Genomic DNA, 20,439 nt, shown 5'->3' on the forward strand with positions numbered 1-20,439 from the left:
TGTTTCACTACCCTATTATGAGATGATGCTAAAGTTGCACCACAGTTACAATTTACTATTTTCTATATATACACATACATACATACATAAACGTACATACATTCATAACCATGGTCTCTATACATATCTCATAATGACCATCAAATTCAGAACATAACAAGCTTTCATAAAAGACCTTGATATTTTTATAGTAAAATGACAGTATGCAGTCGGTTGGTTTGATTGCTTGTTTTGGGGTGCTTAAACCTTCTGTTCTCCCCTTAGGATGCCTATACTCTGATTGTCAAAGTAGGGATGACCAAGCTCCTCCTTGTTTCTTTATATTGTGCATTGGATGTGTGTCAAAATGTGCACTGTGGAGTTCTGCAGAAGAGCACAAACACCATGCAGTCCAATCTGATGGTCCTGAGTTCCAGGACACTCATACATAGATGGAGGTCCACCTAGAACCAGGTCCCTTGCATCTGCAGATGATTCAGGTGGGCACCCCAACCTGTCCCTGAGATGTCTAAAAATCATTTTTGAGGAGGGGGCAAAGAATGACAGCCATTTTTGTATGTTCTTTGGGTCCAGCCACCACGTGAGTTCTCATAAGACTTGAGGGCAGGTCTGTGATTTTCCTGGTCACGTGAATATACCAACCTCAGCCATAGTTGTTAGGGCTGTAGATGAAGTCTGGCAAGCAGCATCACACACATACACACCAGCATATGGTCTAATAGCCTCAAACATGTACACACTGTCATTGTTGGACTTGATTGTAGGTCATTTTTTATCAACTGGAGACCAGAACCTGTCCTCTGGAAGGTAAGCTCTTGCCAGTCGGGAGTCTGTCATGACTTCCATCAACTCTATCATCTGTGTTGGTGTGAGAAAGGATTTCTCATAATTCACAAGGAGTCCAAGTTGGGGGAACAGGGAAGGGATGTACTCTGTGGTTGCAGCAGTCTCCTGTTGGCATCTTCCTCTGATCAGCAACGTATTCAGGTATAGGAAGACATGGCCAGTATCTACCTAGGGATGCCCAATGTGTGAGCCGTGAAGCTCTATGCGTTGTCACCACCATGGCCATAGATCTGGCTGTGGTATCAGAGACATCCATTGCCATCTGTAAGGCCATCTTAGCCACCAATTGGCCTTTCTTGATTATTTTCTAGAGTTTTCTTCCTTTTCTTTTAGGGAATTTTGAAAGATAGAAAAGGTGTCACTCTGGCCTGGGACAGAAAGTCAAAGTCAAGCCTGGCAATTTGCCACTCACAGTTACAGGGAGGTCAAGGAGTAAGATTTTCTCCCAAACAGATTGAGACTTTTGGGGTCCTTGTCTTACGGTATTCTTGTTTGATTTAGATTTTTCATGTACTATCGAGACAACTAAACAAGCCCTGGTTGGTGTGAGCATAAAAGTACTCACCCCCTTTTTGAGGGAGCTGGTACTGCTTCTCTACTAGTTTTGCGGTGGGTGTTATTCTAGTCATCCTAGTTATCCTAAGATCCTAGAGGGTTATCCTAGTCATCCTAGTTATCCTAAGATCCTAGAGGGTTATCCTAGTCATCCTAGTTATCCTAAGATCCTAGAGGGTCTTAGTTAGGTCAAGCAACCCCTTATTTGTGGAGAGGATGATTTTGGCTGGATCAGGAGTTATCAGAATATTGAAAAGCTAGTGAGATTTCTTTGATATGACTGATATCTCTGGAGTCTCTGCAATTCTCACAAGGAACTCTTAGAATGCCTTGAAGTCATCCCACCTTGAGGACACTGCTTCATCGGATGATGAAAATGAAAGGTGTCTTGGTGGTGACAAAGGACGCTATTGTTGCCCTACCCCCAGGTCTGGTTCTTCCTGGTAGTCCTCCCTGTGTCCTGTCTGTTCTGCGGGAGAAGCAAACTGGGAGAGTGCCATGGAGGGATGTGCAACTCCTTAAGTGCAGTGGACACTAGCTCCTAGAGGCATGCAGTGGCAGACCTGAGTAAGCCCAGTAGTGCCATATTAGCATGCTGGAGGAATGGGACTGGCTTGTTTGATATTGAGCAGTCCAGTGCCATTTCTAGTGAGAGGGCAGCTGGGTCTTGTAGCAAAAGCAAACAGGACTTTCTATGGTGTCACCATGGATGTCCGAGGAGAGGGTTCTGTACTCAAAGTTGCTCCAGTGACAGAAAGAATAAACTTCATCTGGGGCAATGCCAAGGTATTCTTGGTATTTGGGTCTAAAGGTAGGTGCCTCTGTACCAATGATGGTCCTGGTTCTTCCAGAGGCACATCTTCAGCTGTAGGCGTCAATGCTGAAGAATACATCAGTGGAGCTGAGGTGGGTGCCAAAGAAGTCTCACACTGTGCTGCAGGTTGCTTCTTGTCACCAGCCCGTGAGCGAGGCTTGATGGTTTTATGTCCTGATAAGTATCCTGTCCTTGCAGTAGGAAGTCATTGAGCTCTGCCTGGGGCTCTGCCTCTGTGTTCAGAACTGTCCCTCTCAGTGTCGGCATCAGCTTTAGTGACAATGGTGTCTATGGCACTAATGGAGTTGGCTTCTGTGGCAAGGAGTGTGTGTGTCAGTACCAGGTCTTTTCTTGGCATTCTTCTCTGTGCTGGTCTTCTGTGTCACTTGTGTGCTTGTTGAGATGCTGAATGAAGCTGGTGGGACTCTGATGCTCATCTCCTTGGGGTCTAAAGAAACCTTCACAGATTTCTTCAGATGATGCTTCAACCATGCAGCTCTTGACTTGTAGGTTATATAAGGAGAATGCTAGGCATACTGAGCAGCTACACAGTATATGAGACTCTCCTAAAGGAGGGGCACCTGCTTTGCCCATCTTTCCATAGAATTAGTCTGTTGCAGGATGGGCCAGGTTTGTAGCCCACAGGTTTTGAATCTGCCATGTTGAGGAGCTATATGGGGAAGTCTGGCTGTCAATATTCAGTTCAGCTAGGTGAGTAGTGTTCATGGCAGTCATATCAGTGCATCAAAAGAGTTTGAAACTTTTGTTAAGAATTTGAGAGGATTAGTATGTTGGACACTTGCCAGGTTCCATGTTGCTACCACAAGTGATAAGAGGGAACTGAGGGAGGGTTGGGGCCATCCCACCATTTATGATCTCATAGAGAAACACAAAGAGGCACAGGATGCATGTGCAGCCCTGATAGACAGTGCTATTCAAAATATTCTGATCCCATGGGCACAAGGTGCATGCACACATACAAGGGGATCCACATTAACACATACTAGAAGAATATCGGGATTTGGCCCTCTGTTTTTATGTATTTCTGATTCAGAAAGTTACCCATTTTTTTTAAACTGAATGTGTTGCTCAAATAATGTATAAATATCAAAACAAGAGTTTCTCAAAATGAGCTGTATAAAGAGATACCATCACATTTCCATAAACCAGAATACATTATTTGAGTCAGCAATCTAACCCAGTCCTCTGAAGGGAGAGAAGGTTTGAGGGTTTTTTACCCAGTTACTGAGACATAAGGAATTTCACCACCAACCTACGATATCATCTCCTAAAAATTGCTTCAGAATTGTGTCTTTAAATGGCCTTAATAGGTTGTGCAGATATAACACAATATGTATCGCTGATACTTATTTGAGAACTTGCCATCCTAATATTTAAAACACGCACGTAAGGACTGAATGAGTTTCAGGATCTGTATTAACCCACATTTATAAAGTTAGCTGGGTGGAAATTGATCATGACTTCAGCAAGGTCAGTCTTAAAATGAGGCCACCACAATAAAATGACTTTGTAACGATGATCTCTTGCTGTACCATAATTATTTTCTATCAGTGACTTCCACATCAAGTTTACAAATTAAGATTTTTTTCTCATCAGCCCAGCGCATGCTTAATCTGACATGTAAAAAAATCAAGCTGTATTCCTACTGCTTTGCATAATCTTTATTGCTGGTCAATACAATCAAAATTTAGCTGGCTATACTGTTGATGATCCATGAGGTAGAGTAAGATGTAATGGAATAAACCTTACCCATTTACAAAAAAAATCCCATCACATTTAAAAAGGAACCAATAAGAGTTTAACAAAGCACACAATGTAACAGGCAAAAGCAAAAACAGACACAATAAAGAGAAAAAACAGCCCCCAATTATGTTAATTTCATATGAATGTATGGACTGAATGTACATGGTAAAATTCTGAAATTACAAAAAAACAAGTAATTGAGAGTTAGTGTTCCCATATAGCAGAATGTCCTTTTTCACCTTAGGAAGAAATATAACACACACACATATCACATAAGAGCACCTACCTAGACTTTTACAATAATGGGCACCCTACCCCCATGTTCAGTGGTTTATTCAAACCTTACCACCAAACCTTTGAATCAAATAGTTTTAGGGACAAACCAAATTAATACTTTATATTAAGAAATCACTTGCACTGTGTTACATAGAAAAGAGTAAGCTTTATAGAATTATCCATTCCTATTGTAAGCCAAGGCCAAGCTATGGTTTGAGTTTTCCCTGATTTTGTACAGCTTTGCTTTTAATTTCTCCTGGCTCCCCATACTCCTCATCCTTCTCTCCAACATCTGGATCAGTGGGCTACCCAGTTTTTCAGCAGAGACCTTTGGTTATAATCAAAGGGTTTCCAGACATGAAAGCATTATCCTCCAATTATAATGAGCTAGTAGAATGAACACTTTCTCTCCAATATCATCATTTATGTTGTATTGTATTGCTTTTTATTAATTATTATTATTATTAATGATTTACTTTGGTTTAAACTTTTTAATCAAGAACATGTTTGGTCATACAGCAGAGAGAATATGTTTAATAAGTTGAAGGGAAAACAAAGTAAGAGAAAAGCAAATATTTGTACATTATAGCCAGAGTTAATCCATCTATTTTTCATCCCCACAAAACATATGGAGAGAAATCCTGTCCCTTGCAAATCAATGGCAAAACTTCCATTGGCTTCAATAAGGCTAGGATTTCACCCATTGAATTTAGATCCATACACTCCAAACAAACACTAAAATCTACTTTAATATTTAATAAAAAGTAATGACCTCAGAACAAAAACAGGATTTTTGTTGAATTAGTTGCAGAAATATTGGATACCAGAATGATGGGGGACCACTGGAATCCCAGCCATGAATAAGTACTGCACATCCAGAGCAGAGGAGGGCATGCATTCTTCTATGTGAACTGGAAATGCAACACAGTAAAACCACGCGGGGAGAGACAAATAAATAAATCATGGGTTAAGTTTGTGCCTTCCTGTAATTCCATGTATTCCTAGGTCTTTAATGGGGTTGCATGAGTTTAAGGGAGGGCAGTATTTGGCCCCATATTAGGAAATCAGACACAGAATACACATAGTGTTGGAATTATGCACGTTCATAAAATCCAGATCTATTAATGTTAGAAAAATTTAAAGCCTTCTAATCTAAAAAATCTAAAATCCTCCTCAATATCTCAAGAATCAGAATGGAGTGAACTAAGGGCCAATAGAATTGGAACAGTCCAACACAATTAATATTTTCAGGATACACAGTAATTTGGTAATAAAAAGATGTATTGTAATATGGTCTCCGTTAACTGAGATACACATGAATACAATACATTTCTAACCTAAATTGTATCTATGTATCCTGGAAAGAATAAGTTAACCCTATTAACCCATAATAACTGTTAAATGACCTGGGAAGAAGCTAAGACTGCAGCAGGACACCTGCAAAAATGGAAGGCACTGGTGACGGTCCTAAATTCGGCATGGAATGAGGGAGAGAAGGGAGGTGAAGAGAGATTAACCTTGCCACAATGTCATCACTTCTCAGTATACAGCTTGTAATTCCTACTTTTATACTGTCTCAATGTACAATTAAGCAGACACACAAACTTTCAATTTCACATGGCATTCTACTTGTGACATGAGAAAATATGTTACTGATCGAAAATAGCAAGATCAGTCATGTACCACAGTAGTTGGAAAGGCATTGTTCTTAATTATGCCCAGGACTTGTACTGGCACAACTCTTTCATATCTTGAAAATCTCTGGGTGTGTATTGGTTTTTAAAGCAGTGAGTTTGTTGGTGGCAGTTATAAATCAAGTTATCCTACCTGCTGAAAAAAGCATGAAGGATCTCACAGATAGCTGATTAGGCTTGATGTGCAGATTCAGAAAGACATGCAGTAATATTATTTTTCCAGCTCTAGTGGTTGTAGTAGATACATTTACTAGTATTCTCTACCATCCCCTAGACCGGGGTGGGCAAACTTTTTGGCCCGAGGGCCACATCAGGGTGCGAAACTGTATGGAGGGCCGGGCAGTGAAGGCTGTGCCTCCCCATCCCCTATCCGACCCCTCCCACTTCCTGCCCCCTGACTGCCCCCTCAGAACCCCCCCCCATCCACCCCCCCCCGCTCCTTGTTCCCTGACCACCCCCTCCTAGGACTCCCGCCCCTAACTGCCCCCCAGGACCCCACCCGCTATCCAACCCCCCCCATTCCTCATCCCCTGCCCCCTCCGAACCTCTGCCTATCCAACCCCCCCGTTCCCCGTCCCCTGACAGCCCCCCCGAATCTCTGCCCCATCCAACTGCCCCCTGCTCCCTGTCCCCTGACTGCCTCCCTGCCCCATATCCAACCCCCTTGCCCCGGCCCCCTTACCATGCCACTCAGAGCAGCATGTCTGGAGCCGCGCCGCCCAGCTGGAGCCAGACACGCTGCCACACTGCCCTGCATGAGCGCGCAGCCCTGCTGCCCAGAGCACTGCCCACACAGCGGTGTAGCTGTGGAGGATGGGGAACAGCAGGGGAGGGGCTCGGGGAGAGCCTCCCCGGCGGGGAGTTCAGGGGCCAGGCAGGACAGTCCCGCAGTCAGGATGTGGCCCGCAGGCCGTAGTTTGCCCACCTCTGCCCTAGACTGTTTGGAACCCCATCCTGAGTTAATATAACTGTGAATGTGTAATACCTCTATTTCTCAGTATATTTACATTTGCACACTGTCTTTTTCTGATAAAATAGTAGTTTATACATGTATGTTATTATCTGCAGCATTGAATACATATACCTATACATCATTTATATCAAATCACATTCAGGTACATAGTTTATTTTTAAAAGGATGATGTTCAAACTCCTTCATGTTTTGTAGAGATTTTGGAGAACATTTTTAATGGAAATTTTGCATATAATACACAGAGAACAAAAGCCATGTCTGAACATGCATACTAAGCCCCCAGGATGACATTTATAGAGCAAACAGCATCGTGTATAATCTATACCATAAATTAGAACTTGATGGCTGACTTCAGAACCAGTTTATTATCTTAATATTAATATTAACTTAATAAAGTTGTCCATTTAGATAAGGTAACTGAGTTTTGAAAAGATTAGAATAATTTCCTGCTTTAAAAGGACAAATCAACTTGAATTTTTTATTTTACATTGAGAAAGCACAAAGAAAATTCTGCTTTTAAATGGAATGTCCTGGTTTTCTTTATTTTTTAAATTATTTTTAAAAATTCTTTATAAGGCATTTTCTGGTCTGATTTTGATGTTTAGGAAGGTCTTTTCCTGCAAAGTTCACATGAGTAAAACTACTAAGTATTTGCAGAGTCAGCCTCTAACTGATTACACAGGGAAACTGAGTATGCACAAAGTCCTGTCAAATGCACAAAGCAAACAAAATTGGGGAAAAAAAGAAATTTCCCCTCCACTAATTTCTTTTGTTACAGTAATTTCAGGTGTTATTGGAAGGACAGTAGATACCAAGTTTTCAGACAGTTCTGATTTCCAAGTTGGCAGTGTCCTTTTAATAAACTACTCAACAACATACTGCAAGACATGCAAGGTTTTATCTGACACTGAAATTGACCTGTATTTAAGATTTCCATATTCTTCAATGGCAGCTCTGCATGAACGACACAGTTGCAGCACCACAGTATTGCCAACCTCAAGAGATGAAAAATCATGAGCTGGACTCTCAAAAATCACAAGATTGCCACAAAAAATCATTTAAAAAACCCCTCAAATCATAATTTTAGTCTGTTTGACTTTTTAACCACCCCTCTATTTCTCTGCCATTGTGCGTGTGATAATTTCTAGTTGAAAAATCAGCATTTATTCTACACAAAAACGCAGATGGAGATTCCTCAGATGGAGACTCCACCTTACTGTATTCTCAACCCGAGACTGGGGTGGGGCCAGGGATGAGGGGTTTGGGATGCAGGAGGGGGATCCAGGCTGGGGAGAGGGGACAAGGCATTCGAAGTGTGGAATGGGGGCTCTGGTCTCGGGCAGGGGGTTGAGGTGTGGGAGGGGGTGCGGGCTCTGGGGTGGGGCCAGGAAGGGGCTCCAGGCTGGGGAGTGAGGTTGAGGGGTTCAGAATATGGGAGGGAGCTCCAGGCTGGGCAGATGGTTGGGGTGCAGGAGGGGGCGAGGTCTCCGTCTGGGGATGCAGGCTATGGGGTGGGACTGGGATGAGAGGTTTGGGGTGCAGGAGGGAGTGCTGGGCTGGGGGACGAGGCTGAGGGTTTTGGAGTGTAGGAGGGGGCTCCAGGCTGGAGCTGAGGGGTTTGAGGTGTGGGAGGCTCAGGGCAGGAGCAGGGGGTTGGAGAGTGGGAGAGGGTGTAGGGTGCGGGCTCTGGGAGGGAGTCTGGGTGCGGAAGGGGGTTACGAACTGGGGCAGGGGGTTGGGGCACAGGAAGAGGTTCGGGCTGTGGGCTCCGGGTGGTGCTTACAGACAGCCCCACAACCTGAAGCAAATACTCTCCAGCAACCACACAACAAAAACACTAACCCAGGAACCTATCCTTGCAACAAAGCCCAATGTCAACTCTGTCCACATATTTATTCAAGTGACACCATCACAGGACCTAATCACATTAGCCACACCATCCGGGGCTCGTTCACCTGCACATCTACCAGTGTGATATATGCCATCATGTGCCAGCAATGCCCCTCTGCAATGTACATTGGCCAAACCGGACAGTCTCTACGCAAAAGAATAAATGGACACATCTGACATCAGGAATCATAAGATTCAAAAACCAGTAGGAGAACACGTCAACCTCTTTGGTCACTCAGTAAAAGACTTAAGGGTGGCAATTTTGCAACAGAAAAGCTTCAAAAACAGACTCCAATGAGAAACTGCTGAGCTTGAATTAATATGCAAACTAGATACCATTAACTTGAGTTTGAACAGAGACTGGGAGTGGCTGGGTCATTACACATATTGAATCTATTTCCCTATATGAAGTATCCTCACACCTTCTTGTCAACTCTCTAAATGGGCCATCTTGATTATCACTACAAAAGTTTTTTTCTCCTGCTGATAATAGCTCATCTTAGTTAATTAGCCTCTTACAGTTTGTATGGCAACTTCCACCTTCTGTATATGCGTGTGTATATATATATATATCTTCTTACTATATGTTCCATTCAATGCATCCGATGAAGTGAGCTGTAGCCCACGAAAGCTTATGCTCAAATAAATTGGTTAGTCTTTAAGGTGCCACAAGTCCTCCTTTTTTTTTTTTTGCGGATACAGACTAAGACGGCTGCTACTCTGAAACCTGCTTTACAATAGTTAGCTAATGGTACAAACAACATTTGGAAAGATCATTAAGTAGTCTGCTGAGACCCTCAGAAATTTTCAAGTGGTCCGCAGAAAAAAAGTTTGAGAACGACTGACCTAGAGGATATATCATTAGATCAGTGTAAGAGCTGGCAACACTAGGGTCAGAATTTAAAGTCTGCCAAGTGCTTTTGAGAAACATGTTTATGGTGACATGGTGGGGAATTTGCTGTAATGCCAAAAAAAACACACACGCTGTATACAATTTATGTAAACAAATATTTCATTGCATGATATGCTAAAAAGGAAATGCTAACAAAGGAATGTGCTTTTTTTTAAAAAACAGCACATTGAGACAAAACCATAATCTGCCTTTTGACCATGCACAGAAGCCCTATTTTTGTCAATAGGAATTTTGTACTCACATAAGGCACAGAATATGGCCCTAAGTGTTTGATAATCATAACAGCAGCAATTTGGTAACATCCTCATTTACTTTTCATTACAACATTTCAGCGTCTAGCAATTTGTTAAAAACACGTGGAAACATAATTACGCTTAAAAAAATCACATCCTTTTCTAAATATACTGTGCATGTCAAAATGTATCAATTAAAATACTGCTTAATTAAAATACTTCTTAAAATACAATTTAAAATAGCTGCAAATGCATGCTGTAGGGTTTAGACCCTATTTTATTGTCCTACTCCCCTCCCCCCCATGAAAAAAGTGCACTACAACTTCTCATTGGAAAAGACTGCAGCCAATATGTATATTTTTTGTTGTAATAGCAGGACTGCAAGTGTAATATGTAGTTTCTCTGCGCGTGATGGTCCGTCCCTATATGTATTCTAAACATGGTTGCACATGCGCGCCATGTGCCAGAAGGTTTTCTTTAGCAGTGTCCATTGACCCGCACGTACGTTGATAAGTGTAGTATGACTTCTATATTCGGGGAGGGAGCAAAAGGCTTAATACTATTAATAATAGGCATAGATCTAACTTCTGGATTTACTGATTGTTAGTGGTACTTAAATTACAGTATACTTGAAATCCCAAATATAGTTTACGTTCATTATTTAATCGCCCTTAATTATTTGCCATGTTTACCAGCTACCACTTAAAAACCAACATTAGCATAAAACAAATTCTTTAATGAACACAACTAAGCTCTTTACTCCAGTTAAAACTTGTAAAGGTCACAAAGTTAATCATAAGAACAGACATGTAATAACCACTTTGTATTTTATTAACCTTACTAAACTGAAATGAAATCCTTATCCTTACATGACATATGTCAAAATATATGTCTTTCAGAAAGACCGGTAAATCAGATTTTTTCTTTCCCTATGTCACCTTTTTAGAAAGAAATATACCCTGTTCTCCTGGGGTGGCTACTATCTTTTGTTGTTGTTCAATAAAACAAGTCTAAACTGTTTTCTCAGTCCAAAAGACAACCTGTCCAGTAATTATGATTTTCTTCAGCACATGCAATGCGTACATCAAACAAATCCATTGCTACAGCCTGTCCCCTTTGCCCATCTGCCTAAGCACATTCCACTCACATTTAACCTTCCCTATTTACTTAAAAATTCTGAACACAATATTTTAAAATTCTCCAAAATTCTGCATATTTAATTTGTCAAAATAATACAATATAATCACGCCATTTTCAATTATTTTGGTAATTTATTTCAAAATACCTGTTGGTAAGTGTGACTGTAATACAGACAAAAAAGATTATGGAAATGTTTTTTGACAAATAGATTCTTTATGATTCCTTACTAGTCCAGCCCCAGCCCTGGCCACTCCATGCAGAGAAGAGGATGTCCTGTCCCCACTCCCCACCCCTGCCCTGCCAGGACTAGAAGCTGAGCCAGGTGCACAATTCCCCCAGGAGTAATTCACTCTGGGCTTGACACGACTGCACAGAAGCTTGGGAAGCAGCTCAGCCACCTGGTTCCCCTCCCTGAAAATGGCCCCAAAGCTAGAGCTCTGCGAGGGTCTGCTCTCCTGCCCTCCCTTTACTCAGCCCATATGGGGAAACTGACCTACTAGCAGAGAGCACCTGGGGCATCACCACTTTGCCTCCCCCAAATGTTCTTCCATATCTCCCAAGAGTGCTGGGGGGCGGGGGGGGCTGCAACCCCAGGTGCTCTGTGCCTGCAGGTCACTTACCCCATGTGGGCTGTGCGGTGAGTCATCAGGTGCGCCTCTCCTGCCCTCCCATTATGCATACCATGTGGGGGAAACTGCCCTACACGCACAGAGCTCCTGGCATCACTGCTCCCACCTCCAAATGTTCCTCTGCAATGCTTCTGCGGGAATTCTGTGCCACTGTGCATGTGCAGAATTCACGTCTGGTGCAAAAAAGATTTCCCACACAGAATACATTCTGCCCAAAAAGTGCAGCAGTTCTGCCTTTCACCCACCAGAGGCTGCTGTGGCACCAGAACAGCCAGCAGCCCACTGTGTTCATCACCGCACCCTGCCTGTGGAGCCAGGTTGGGACAGACAGAGTGGGGCACACAGACTGCTGTGATTCAGAAGGGCTAGTGAGGGGAACAGACTGGCGTGCAAGCTCAGGAGCTACTGGGGTGACAGCATTGAGCCAGGGTCTGGATGGCAATGGGGGTGCAGGGAAACATGGGAACAGGGGCAGATGTGTGTGACTGAATGGGACCCCAACTCCCGAACAGTCCCTCCCCCCAAAAAACAACTGGTCCATACTTCTCCCACCGACACCCAACAATCCACCAGCTTCACTCACAGGCTCCTTCCCAGCCACTACTGCTCTCTCCTTCAGCTCCTCCATTACCGAAGGCAACAGACAAGCCCTGTCATGAGGGTAAAAACAAATGGCCACGGGTATAAGAGCAAATCCCTATCCTGAACCACTCATAAGCACAGTGTTTCCTCTCCGAGCCAAGACAGGTCGGGTGAGAGGTCACGCACTGATCCAGCCAGCCTAACCCAAGCTGCCCTATGTTGAGGATAAGGCAAAGCACAAGCGGGATCCGGCAGAACCGATGACCGCCCTGGTACCCAGGCTGGCACCCTCAGGAGCGAGTGCACCACCCGTCCTGCTGGCACCTCTGTGCCCCTTGGAGCAGCTGGCATTGCTAACACTGCGTGGGCCCTCTTGCATGTCCTGAGAGACGAGACACATTCCTGGGCAGTTGGAGCCTCTCTTACCGACAGAGAAACTGTTCCTCCCATACCCGCATTCTCTGCTCCTCTCCAGATCCCCACTCACCACCCCTCTCCAGCAGACGAACCTGTGCTGCTGCTACTGGAGAAGCACATGCCATTGCTGCATCGCAGCCCTCTGGTACCAACAGTTCCCCCATTGCTGGAACCATCTTCGGAGTCTGAGGGCCTCTCAGAGCGGGAGCCCTCATTTTCTCCCATACGCCATCTGAGTCCGGACTCGCAACCCAGATTGCCGTACCCCCAGGGGTGCAAGTAAGTTAGAGGACTTACCGGTACACCGGACTCCTGAACAGGGGGCGTGGCCTCAACCGGAAGAGGCGTGGCTTTAACCTGAAGAGGCAAGGCCTTAAATTGATTTATTTGGGGATTGGTCCTGCTTTGAGCAGGGGGTTGGACTAGATGACCTCCTGAGGTCCCTTCCAACCCTGATATTCTATGATTCTGTGAAATCCCTGGGCCCTTTAAATCTTGATTTAAAGGGCCAGGGCTCCAGCTGCAGTAGTGGTGGCTTGGAGCCCGGGGCCCTTTAAATCACCCCCGAGCTACCAGCTGCAGAGGCGGCTGGGAACCCCGGGGCTCAGGGGCAATTTAAAGGGCCCAGGGCTCCAGCTGCTGCTACCGCAGCAGAGCCCCAGGCCCTTTAAATCACTGAGGTGCCCTGGGGGCTCCCGGCTGCCACTGCTACCTCGGGGATCTGGGCTCTGGCAGAGCTTTAAAGGGCCTGGGGCTCCGCTGTGGTAGCGACTGCCGGAGCCCCTAGCCCTTTAAATCCCCACCTGAGCCCTGCTGCCCGAGCCCTGGGGTAGCGACAGCCGGGCTCCATCAGGGATTTAAAGGGCCCCGGGGCTCCAGCCGCCGCTACCGCCCCGGCCCTTTAAATCCACTCCTGAGGCCCGCCGCCGCTACCCCAGGGCTTTGGCAGGAGGGTTGAGGTGAGGATTTAAAGGGGCCCTTTAAATCCCTGATGGAGCCCGGCCGCTACTACCCCAGGGCTCGGGCAACAGGGCTCGGGCAGCAGGGCTCAGGCAGGGATTTAAAGGACCCCGGCGGTGTAGTGGGGGCTGGAGCTCCGGAGCCCTTTAAATCCCCGCTTGAGCCCCGCTGCCACCACTACCCCAGGGCTCGGGCAGCAGAGCTCAGGCGGGGATTTAAAGGGCTGGGGCGGTAGCTGAGGCTGAAGCTCTGGGGCCCTTTAAATGCCCGCCAGAGCCCCGCCGCCGCTACTCCAGGGCTTTAAATTGCCCTCTGGGAAAGCCGGTCCCGGTACGGCGCACCGGCTCTTACCGGTATGCAGTACCGGGGCATACCGGCTTACTTTCACCTCTGCATACCCCCACATCTTACAATCCCACTGTGGAGGCTCCTACACACCAGGCCCAGGGACTCTTCTTTTGGCCGTACTGGCACCCTGGGATCCCTACCAAGGACGCCAGGAACTATTGGTGGCCTCCTATCAACTGTCCCATTCATGCGGTGATGTCAGTATATGAGGAGGAAGATAATGTGGGATCGGTAACACTGGACAAAGAGTCATCACTGGATGAAGAACTTATTCCTCCCTCACTCTCCCCCTGCCGGATGACCACTGCAAGTACCAGGACTTGCTCCAGAGGATGGCAGTGGACTTGGGGATCCTATTGCAGTAGGTTCAGGACATGCAACATCAGTTCCTGGACATCCCCCAACCCCAGGGGCCCTCTCGAGCAGCTCTCACCATCAATGAGGCCATTCTGAAACCAGCAAGGACAGTTTGGCACACTCCTGCCTCCTGTGCCCACACACCAAAGAGAGCAGAGAGAAGATATTTTATCACAGCTCTTTGGATATAGATATTCAGGCCTGTCTGTAAAGGTCTGTACTCTAAGAATTTAGGTGTATTCTTATCACTTAGCTAGTTATAAAGGTATAAAAGAAAGAATCAAAATCACTATCTGCCGGTGTAAGGGCCTTCTCTTACTGTGACAGTCTGAGGCCCTGTTCTTAGGCTAAGGCCTTTGGCTAAGCAGCAGAGGCAGCCATAAACTGGGAAGCAAATGGTCACATCCTTAGCCCTGGTCTACACTAGGAGTTGAGGTCGAATTTAGCAGGGTTAAATCGATTTAACCCTGCACCCACCCACACAATGAAGCCCTTTTTTTGACTTAAAAGGCTCTTAAAATCGATTTCCTTAATCCACCCCCGACGAGGGGATTAGCGCTGAAATCAGCTTTACTGGGTCGAATTTGGGGTACTGTGGATGCAATTAGACGGTATTGGCCTCCAGGAGCTATCCCAGAGTGCTCCATTGTGACCGCTCTGGACAGCGCTCTCAACTCAGATGCACTGGCCGGGTAGACAGGAAAAGGCCTGCGAACTTTTGAATCTCATTTCCTGTTTGGACAGCATGGCAAGCTGCAGGTGAGTGCAGAGCTCATCAGCAGAGGTGACCATACAGAGCTCATCAGGAGAGGTGACCATGATGGAGTCCCAGAATCGCAAAAGAGCTCCAGCATGGACCGAACGGGAGGTACGGGATCTAATCGCTGTATGGGGAGAGGAATCTGTGCTATCAGAACTCCGTTCCAGTTTTCGAAATGCCAAAACCTTTGTCAAAATCTCCCAGGGCATGAAGGACAGAGGCCATAACAGGGACCTGAAGCAATGCCACGTGAAACGTAAGGAGCTGAGACAAGCCTACCAGAAAACCAGAGAGGCAAACGGCCGCTCCGGGTCAGAGCCCCAGACATGCCGTTTCTATGATGAGCTGCATGTCATTTTAGGGGGTTCAGCCACCACTACCCCAGCCGTGTTGTTTGACTCCTTCAATGGAGATGGAGGCAACACGGAAGCAGGTTTTGGGGACAAGAAAGTTGATGATGATGAGGTTGTAGATAGCTCACAGCAAGCAAGTGGAGAAACCGGTTTTCCCAACAGCCAGGAACTGTTTCTCACCCTGGACCTGGAGCCAGTACCCCCCGAACCCACCCAAGGCTGCCTCCCGGACCCGCCAGGCAGAGAAGGGACCTCTGGTGAGTGTACCTTTTTAAATAGTATACATGGTTTAAAAGCAAGCATGTTTAATGATTAATTTGCCCTGGCATTCGCGGCCAGTACAGCTACTGGAAAAGTCTGTTAACGTGTCTGGGGATGAAGCGGAAATCCTCCAGGGACATCTCCATGAAGCTCTCCTGGATGTACTCCCAAAGCCTTTGCAAAAGGTTTCTGGGGAGGGCAGCCTTATTCCGTCCACCATGGTAGGACACTTTACCAAGCCAGGCCAGTAGCACGTACTCAGGAATCATTGCAGAACAAAGCATTGCAGTGTATGTTTGCTGGCGTTCAAACAACATCCGTTCTTTTTCTCTCTGTGTTATCCTCAGGAGAGTGATATCATTCATGGTCACCTGGTTGAAATAGAGTGCTTTTCTTCAGGGGACATTCAGAGGTGGCCGTTCCTGCTGGGCTGTTTGCCTGTGGCTGAACAGAAATGTTCCCCACTGTTAGCCATGGGGAGCGGGGAGAGGGGAGGGGCTAGCCACTTGGTGCGGGGAGGCAAAATACGACCTTGGAACGAAAGCACATGTGCTATGTATGTAATGTTAACAGCAAGGTTTACCCTGAAAGAGTGTAGCCATTGTTCTATAAAATGTGTCTTTTTAAATACCACTGTCCCTTTTTTTTTCCTCCACCAGCTGCATGCGTTTCAAGGATCACAGGATCTTCTCCTTCCCAGAGGCTAGTGAAGATTAGAAAGCGAAAAAAATGCACTTGCAATGAAATGTTCTCTGACCTCATGCTGTCTTCCCACACTGACAGAACACAGACGAATGCGTGGAGGCAGACAATGTCAGAGATCAGGAAAGCACAATATGACCGGGAGGAGAGGTGGCGGGCTGAAGAGAGGGCTGAAGCTGAAAGGTAGCAGCAGCATGATAAGAGGAGGCAGGATTCAATGCTGAGGCTGCTGGAGGATCAAACTAATATGCTCCAGCGTATGGTTGAGCTGCAGGAAAGGCAGCAGGAGCACAGACCGCTGCTACAGCCCCTGTGTAACCAACCGCCCTCCTCTCCACGTTCCATAGCCTCCTCACCCAGACGCCCAAGAACGCGGAGGGGGGGCCTCCGGCCACCCAGCCATTCCACCCCAGAGGATTGCCCAAGCAACAGAAGGCTGGCATTCAATAAGTTTTAAAGTTTTAAACTTTTAAAGTGCTGTGTGGCCTTGTCCTTCCCTCCTCCACCACCCCTCCTGGGCTACCTTGGCAGTTATCCCCCTATTTGTATGACGAATTAATAAAGAATGCATGAATGTGAAGCAACAATGACTTTATTGCCTCTGCAAGCGGTGATGGTGATCGAAGAGAGGAGGGGAGTGTGGTTAGCTTATAGGGAAGTAGAGTGAACCAAGGGCGGGGGAGGGGGGGAGTTCATCAAGGAGAAACAAACAGAACTTTCACACCGTAGCCTGGCCAGTCATGAAACTGGTTTTCAAAGCTTCTCTGATGTGCACCGCGCCCTCCTGTGCTCTTCTAACCGCCCTGCTGTCTGGCTGCGCGTAACCAGCGGCCAGGCGATTTGCCTCAACCTCCCACCCCACCATAAACGTCTTCCCCTTACTCTCACAGATATTGTGGTGCACACAGCAAGCTGCAATAACAATGGGAATATTGGTTTCGCTGAGGTCTAACCGAGTCAGTAAACTGCGCCAGCACACTTTTAAACATCCAAATGCACATTCTACCACTATTCTGCACTTGCAGAACAACTAGTTGAACAGCTCCTGACTACTGTCCAGGCTGCCTGTGTAGGGCTTTATGAGCCATGGCATTAAGGGGTAGGCTGGGTCCCCAAGGATAACTATTGGCATTTCAACATCCCCAACTGTTATTTTCTGGTCTGGGAATAAAGTCCCTTCCTGCAGCTTTTGAAACAGACCAGAGTTCCTGAAGATGCGAGCATCATGTACCTTTCCTGGCCATCCCATGTTGATGTTGGTGAAACGTCCCTTGTGATCCACCAGTGCTTACAGCACTATTGAAAAGTACCCCTTGTGGTTTATGAACTCGCCGGCTTGGTGCTCCAGTGCCAAGACAGGGATATGGGTTCCGTCTATGGCCCCACCACAGTTAGGGAATCCCATTGCAGCAAAGCCATCCACTATGACCTGCACATTCCTAGGGTCACTACCCTGGATATCAGCAGATCTTTGATTGCATTGGCTACTTGCATCACAGCAGCCCCCACAGTAGATTTACCCACTCCAAATTGATTCCTGACTGACCGGTAGCTGTCTGGCGTTGCAAGCTTCCATGGGGCTATTGCCATTCACTTCTCAACTGTGAGGGCTGCTCTCATCTTGGTATTCTTGCGCCTCAGGGCAGGTGAAAGCAAGTCACAAAGTTCCATGAAAGTGCCCTTACGCATGCGAAAGTTTCGCAGCCACTGGGAATCCTCCCAGACCTGCAATGTTATGCAGTCCCACCAGTCTGCGCTTGTTTCCTGTGCCCAGAATCGGCGTTCCATGGCATGAACCTGCCCCATTAGCACCATGATGCCCACATTGCCAAGGCCTGTGCTTTGAGAGAAGTCTGTGTCCATGTCCTCATCACCGCGCTGACGTCGCCTACTCGCCCGGTTTCGCTTTGCCGGGTTCTGGTGCTGCATATACTGCTGGATAATGCGTGTGGTGTTTAATGTGCTCCTAATTGCCAAAGTGATCTGAATGGGCTCCATGCTTGCCGTGGTATGGTATGCACAGAAAAAAGGCGCGGAACGATTGTCTGCCATTGCTCTGAAAGAGGGAGGGGCAACTGACAACATGGCTTACAGGGTTGGCTTACAGAGAATTAAAATCAACAAAGGAGGTGGCTTTACATCAAGGAGAAACAAAAACAACTGTCACACAGAATGACCCCATCAAGGATTGAACTCAAAACCCTGGGTTTAGCAGGCCAATATTCAACCCAATGCTCAACCCACTGAGCGATACCTCCCCCATGGTATTTCAGGCAGGACTGAATCTCCATTAAACTTTTCAAGATGCCCCTGACAGACCTCACCGAAATGATTGTTGGCCGTTGATTTCACGAAGGGAGGGAGGGGGGAGCAAATGAATACAAAACAAATCTGGTGTATTTCTTGTTTTGATCCACTCCATCTGTCTTTTACATCTTTGGCTGGCAGCAGACGGTGCAGTAGGACTGCGAGCTATCCTCATCTCCTGGCTGCTCATCAGAAGACGGTGCAATAGGACTGCTAGCCATCCTCATCTCCTGCCTGCTTGCCATAAGACGGTACAATAGGACTGCTGGCAGGACTAAAGAGAATGACCTGGTCGAGTCACTTCTATTTTAGGCCCTGTGCCCATGTCTGCCCAGGCGCTCCTGACTGACCTTACCGAGGCGGCCAGGAGCACCTTGGACATGACAACGATGGCTATCAGGCCTATTGCACCGTCTGCTGCCACAAGGCAATGGGTTGCTGCTGTGTAGCAATGCAGTACCGCATCTGCCAGCACCCAGGAGACACACGGTGACAGTGAGCTGAGCGGGCTCCATGCTTGCCGTGGTATGGCATCTGCACAGGTAACTCAGGAAAAAAGACGCGAAACGATTGTCTGCGGTTGCTTTCATGGAGGGAGGGCCTGACGACATGTACCCAGAACCACCCACGACAATGTTTTTGCCCCATTAGGCATTGGGATCTTGACCCAGAATTCCAATGGGCGGCGGAGACTGCGGGAACTGTGGGATAGCTACCCACAGTGCAACACTCTGGAAGTCAACGCTAGCCTCAGTACTGTGGAAGCACTCCGCCGAGTTAATGCACTTAATGCACTTAGAGCATTTTGTGTGGGGTCACACACAATCGACTATATAAAAATGATTTTTGAAAAAACAACTTCTATAAATTCGACCTAATTTCATAGTGTAGACATACCCAAACTAGTCACATTGAAATAAGGTGCTATTGGGCTGTTAGGAATACAATCCTGTCCTGATAGTGCCTATCACCTCCAGAGAAAGGGAAGTGCCTAGAAAATGTAAAAGGAAACTTAGTTTGATAGCATCCTGTCTGGCAAAAACTCACTTATCAACAGCTGGGATGTGAAATCCTCATTTCTGTGTTGTTCTATCATTATAGTCCCCATTTCTCTATTGTTTGCCTGTATAATCTCTGTCTGGTTCTGTGATTGTTTCTGTCTGCTGGGTTAAACTAATTAAGGTGGTGGGATATAACTGGTTAAATAATCATGTTACAATATGTTAGGATTGGTTAGTTAAATTTCAGTAAAATGATTGGTTAAGGTATAGCTAAGCAGAACTCAAGTTTTACTATATAGTCTGCAGTCAATCAGGAAGCCGAGGGCGGCGGGGGGGGGGGGGGGGAGGAAATAGGAACAGGGAATGCGGGTGGGGAAACTGGAATCATGTTTTGCTAAGGGGGAGAATGGGAACAGGGACACAGGTAAGGCTCTGTGGTGTCAGAACTGGGAAGGGGGACACTAAGGAAGGAAACTGGAATCATGCTTGCTGGAAGTCCACCCCAATAAACATTGAATTGTTTGCACCTTTGGACTTCGGGTATTGTTGCTCTCTGTTCATACAAGAAGGACCAGGGAAGTAAGCGGGTGAAGGAATAAGCCCCCTAACAACAGCTAAAGAGGCAGACTTCCTTTTTTACCCACTCCGCTCTGCAACTCTCTTG

Source organism: Caretta caretta, chromosome 4 (assembly GCF_965140235.1).
Source record: "Caretta caretta isolate rCarCar2 chromosome 4, rCarCar1.hap1, whole genome shotgun sequence".
Lineage (NCBI taxonomy): Eukaryota > Metazoa > Chordata > Testudines > Cheloniidae > Caretta > Caretta caretta.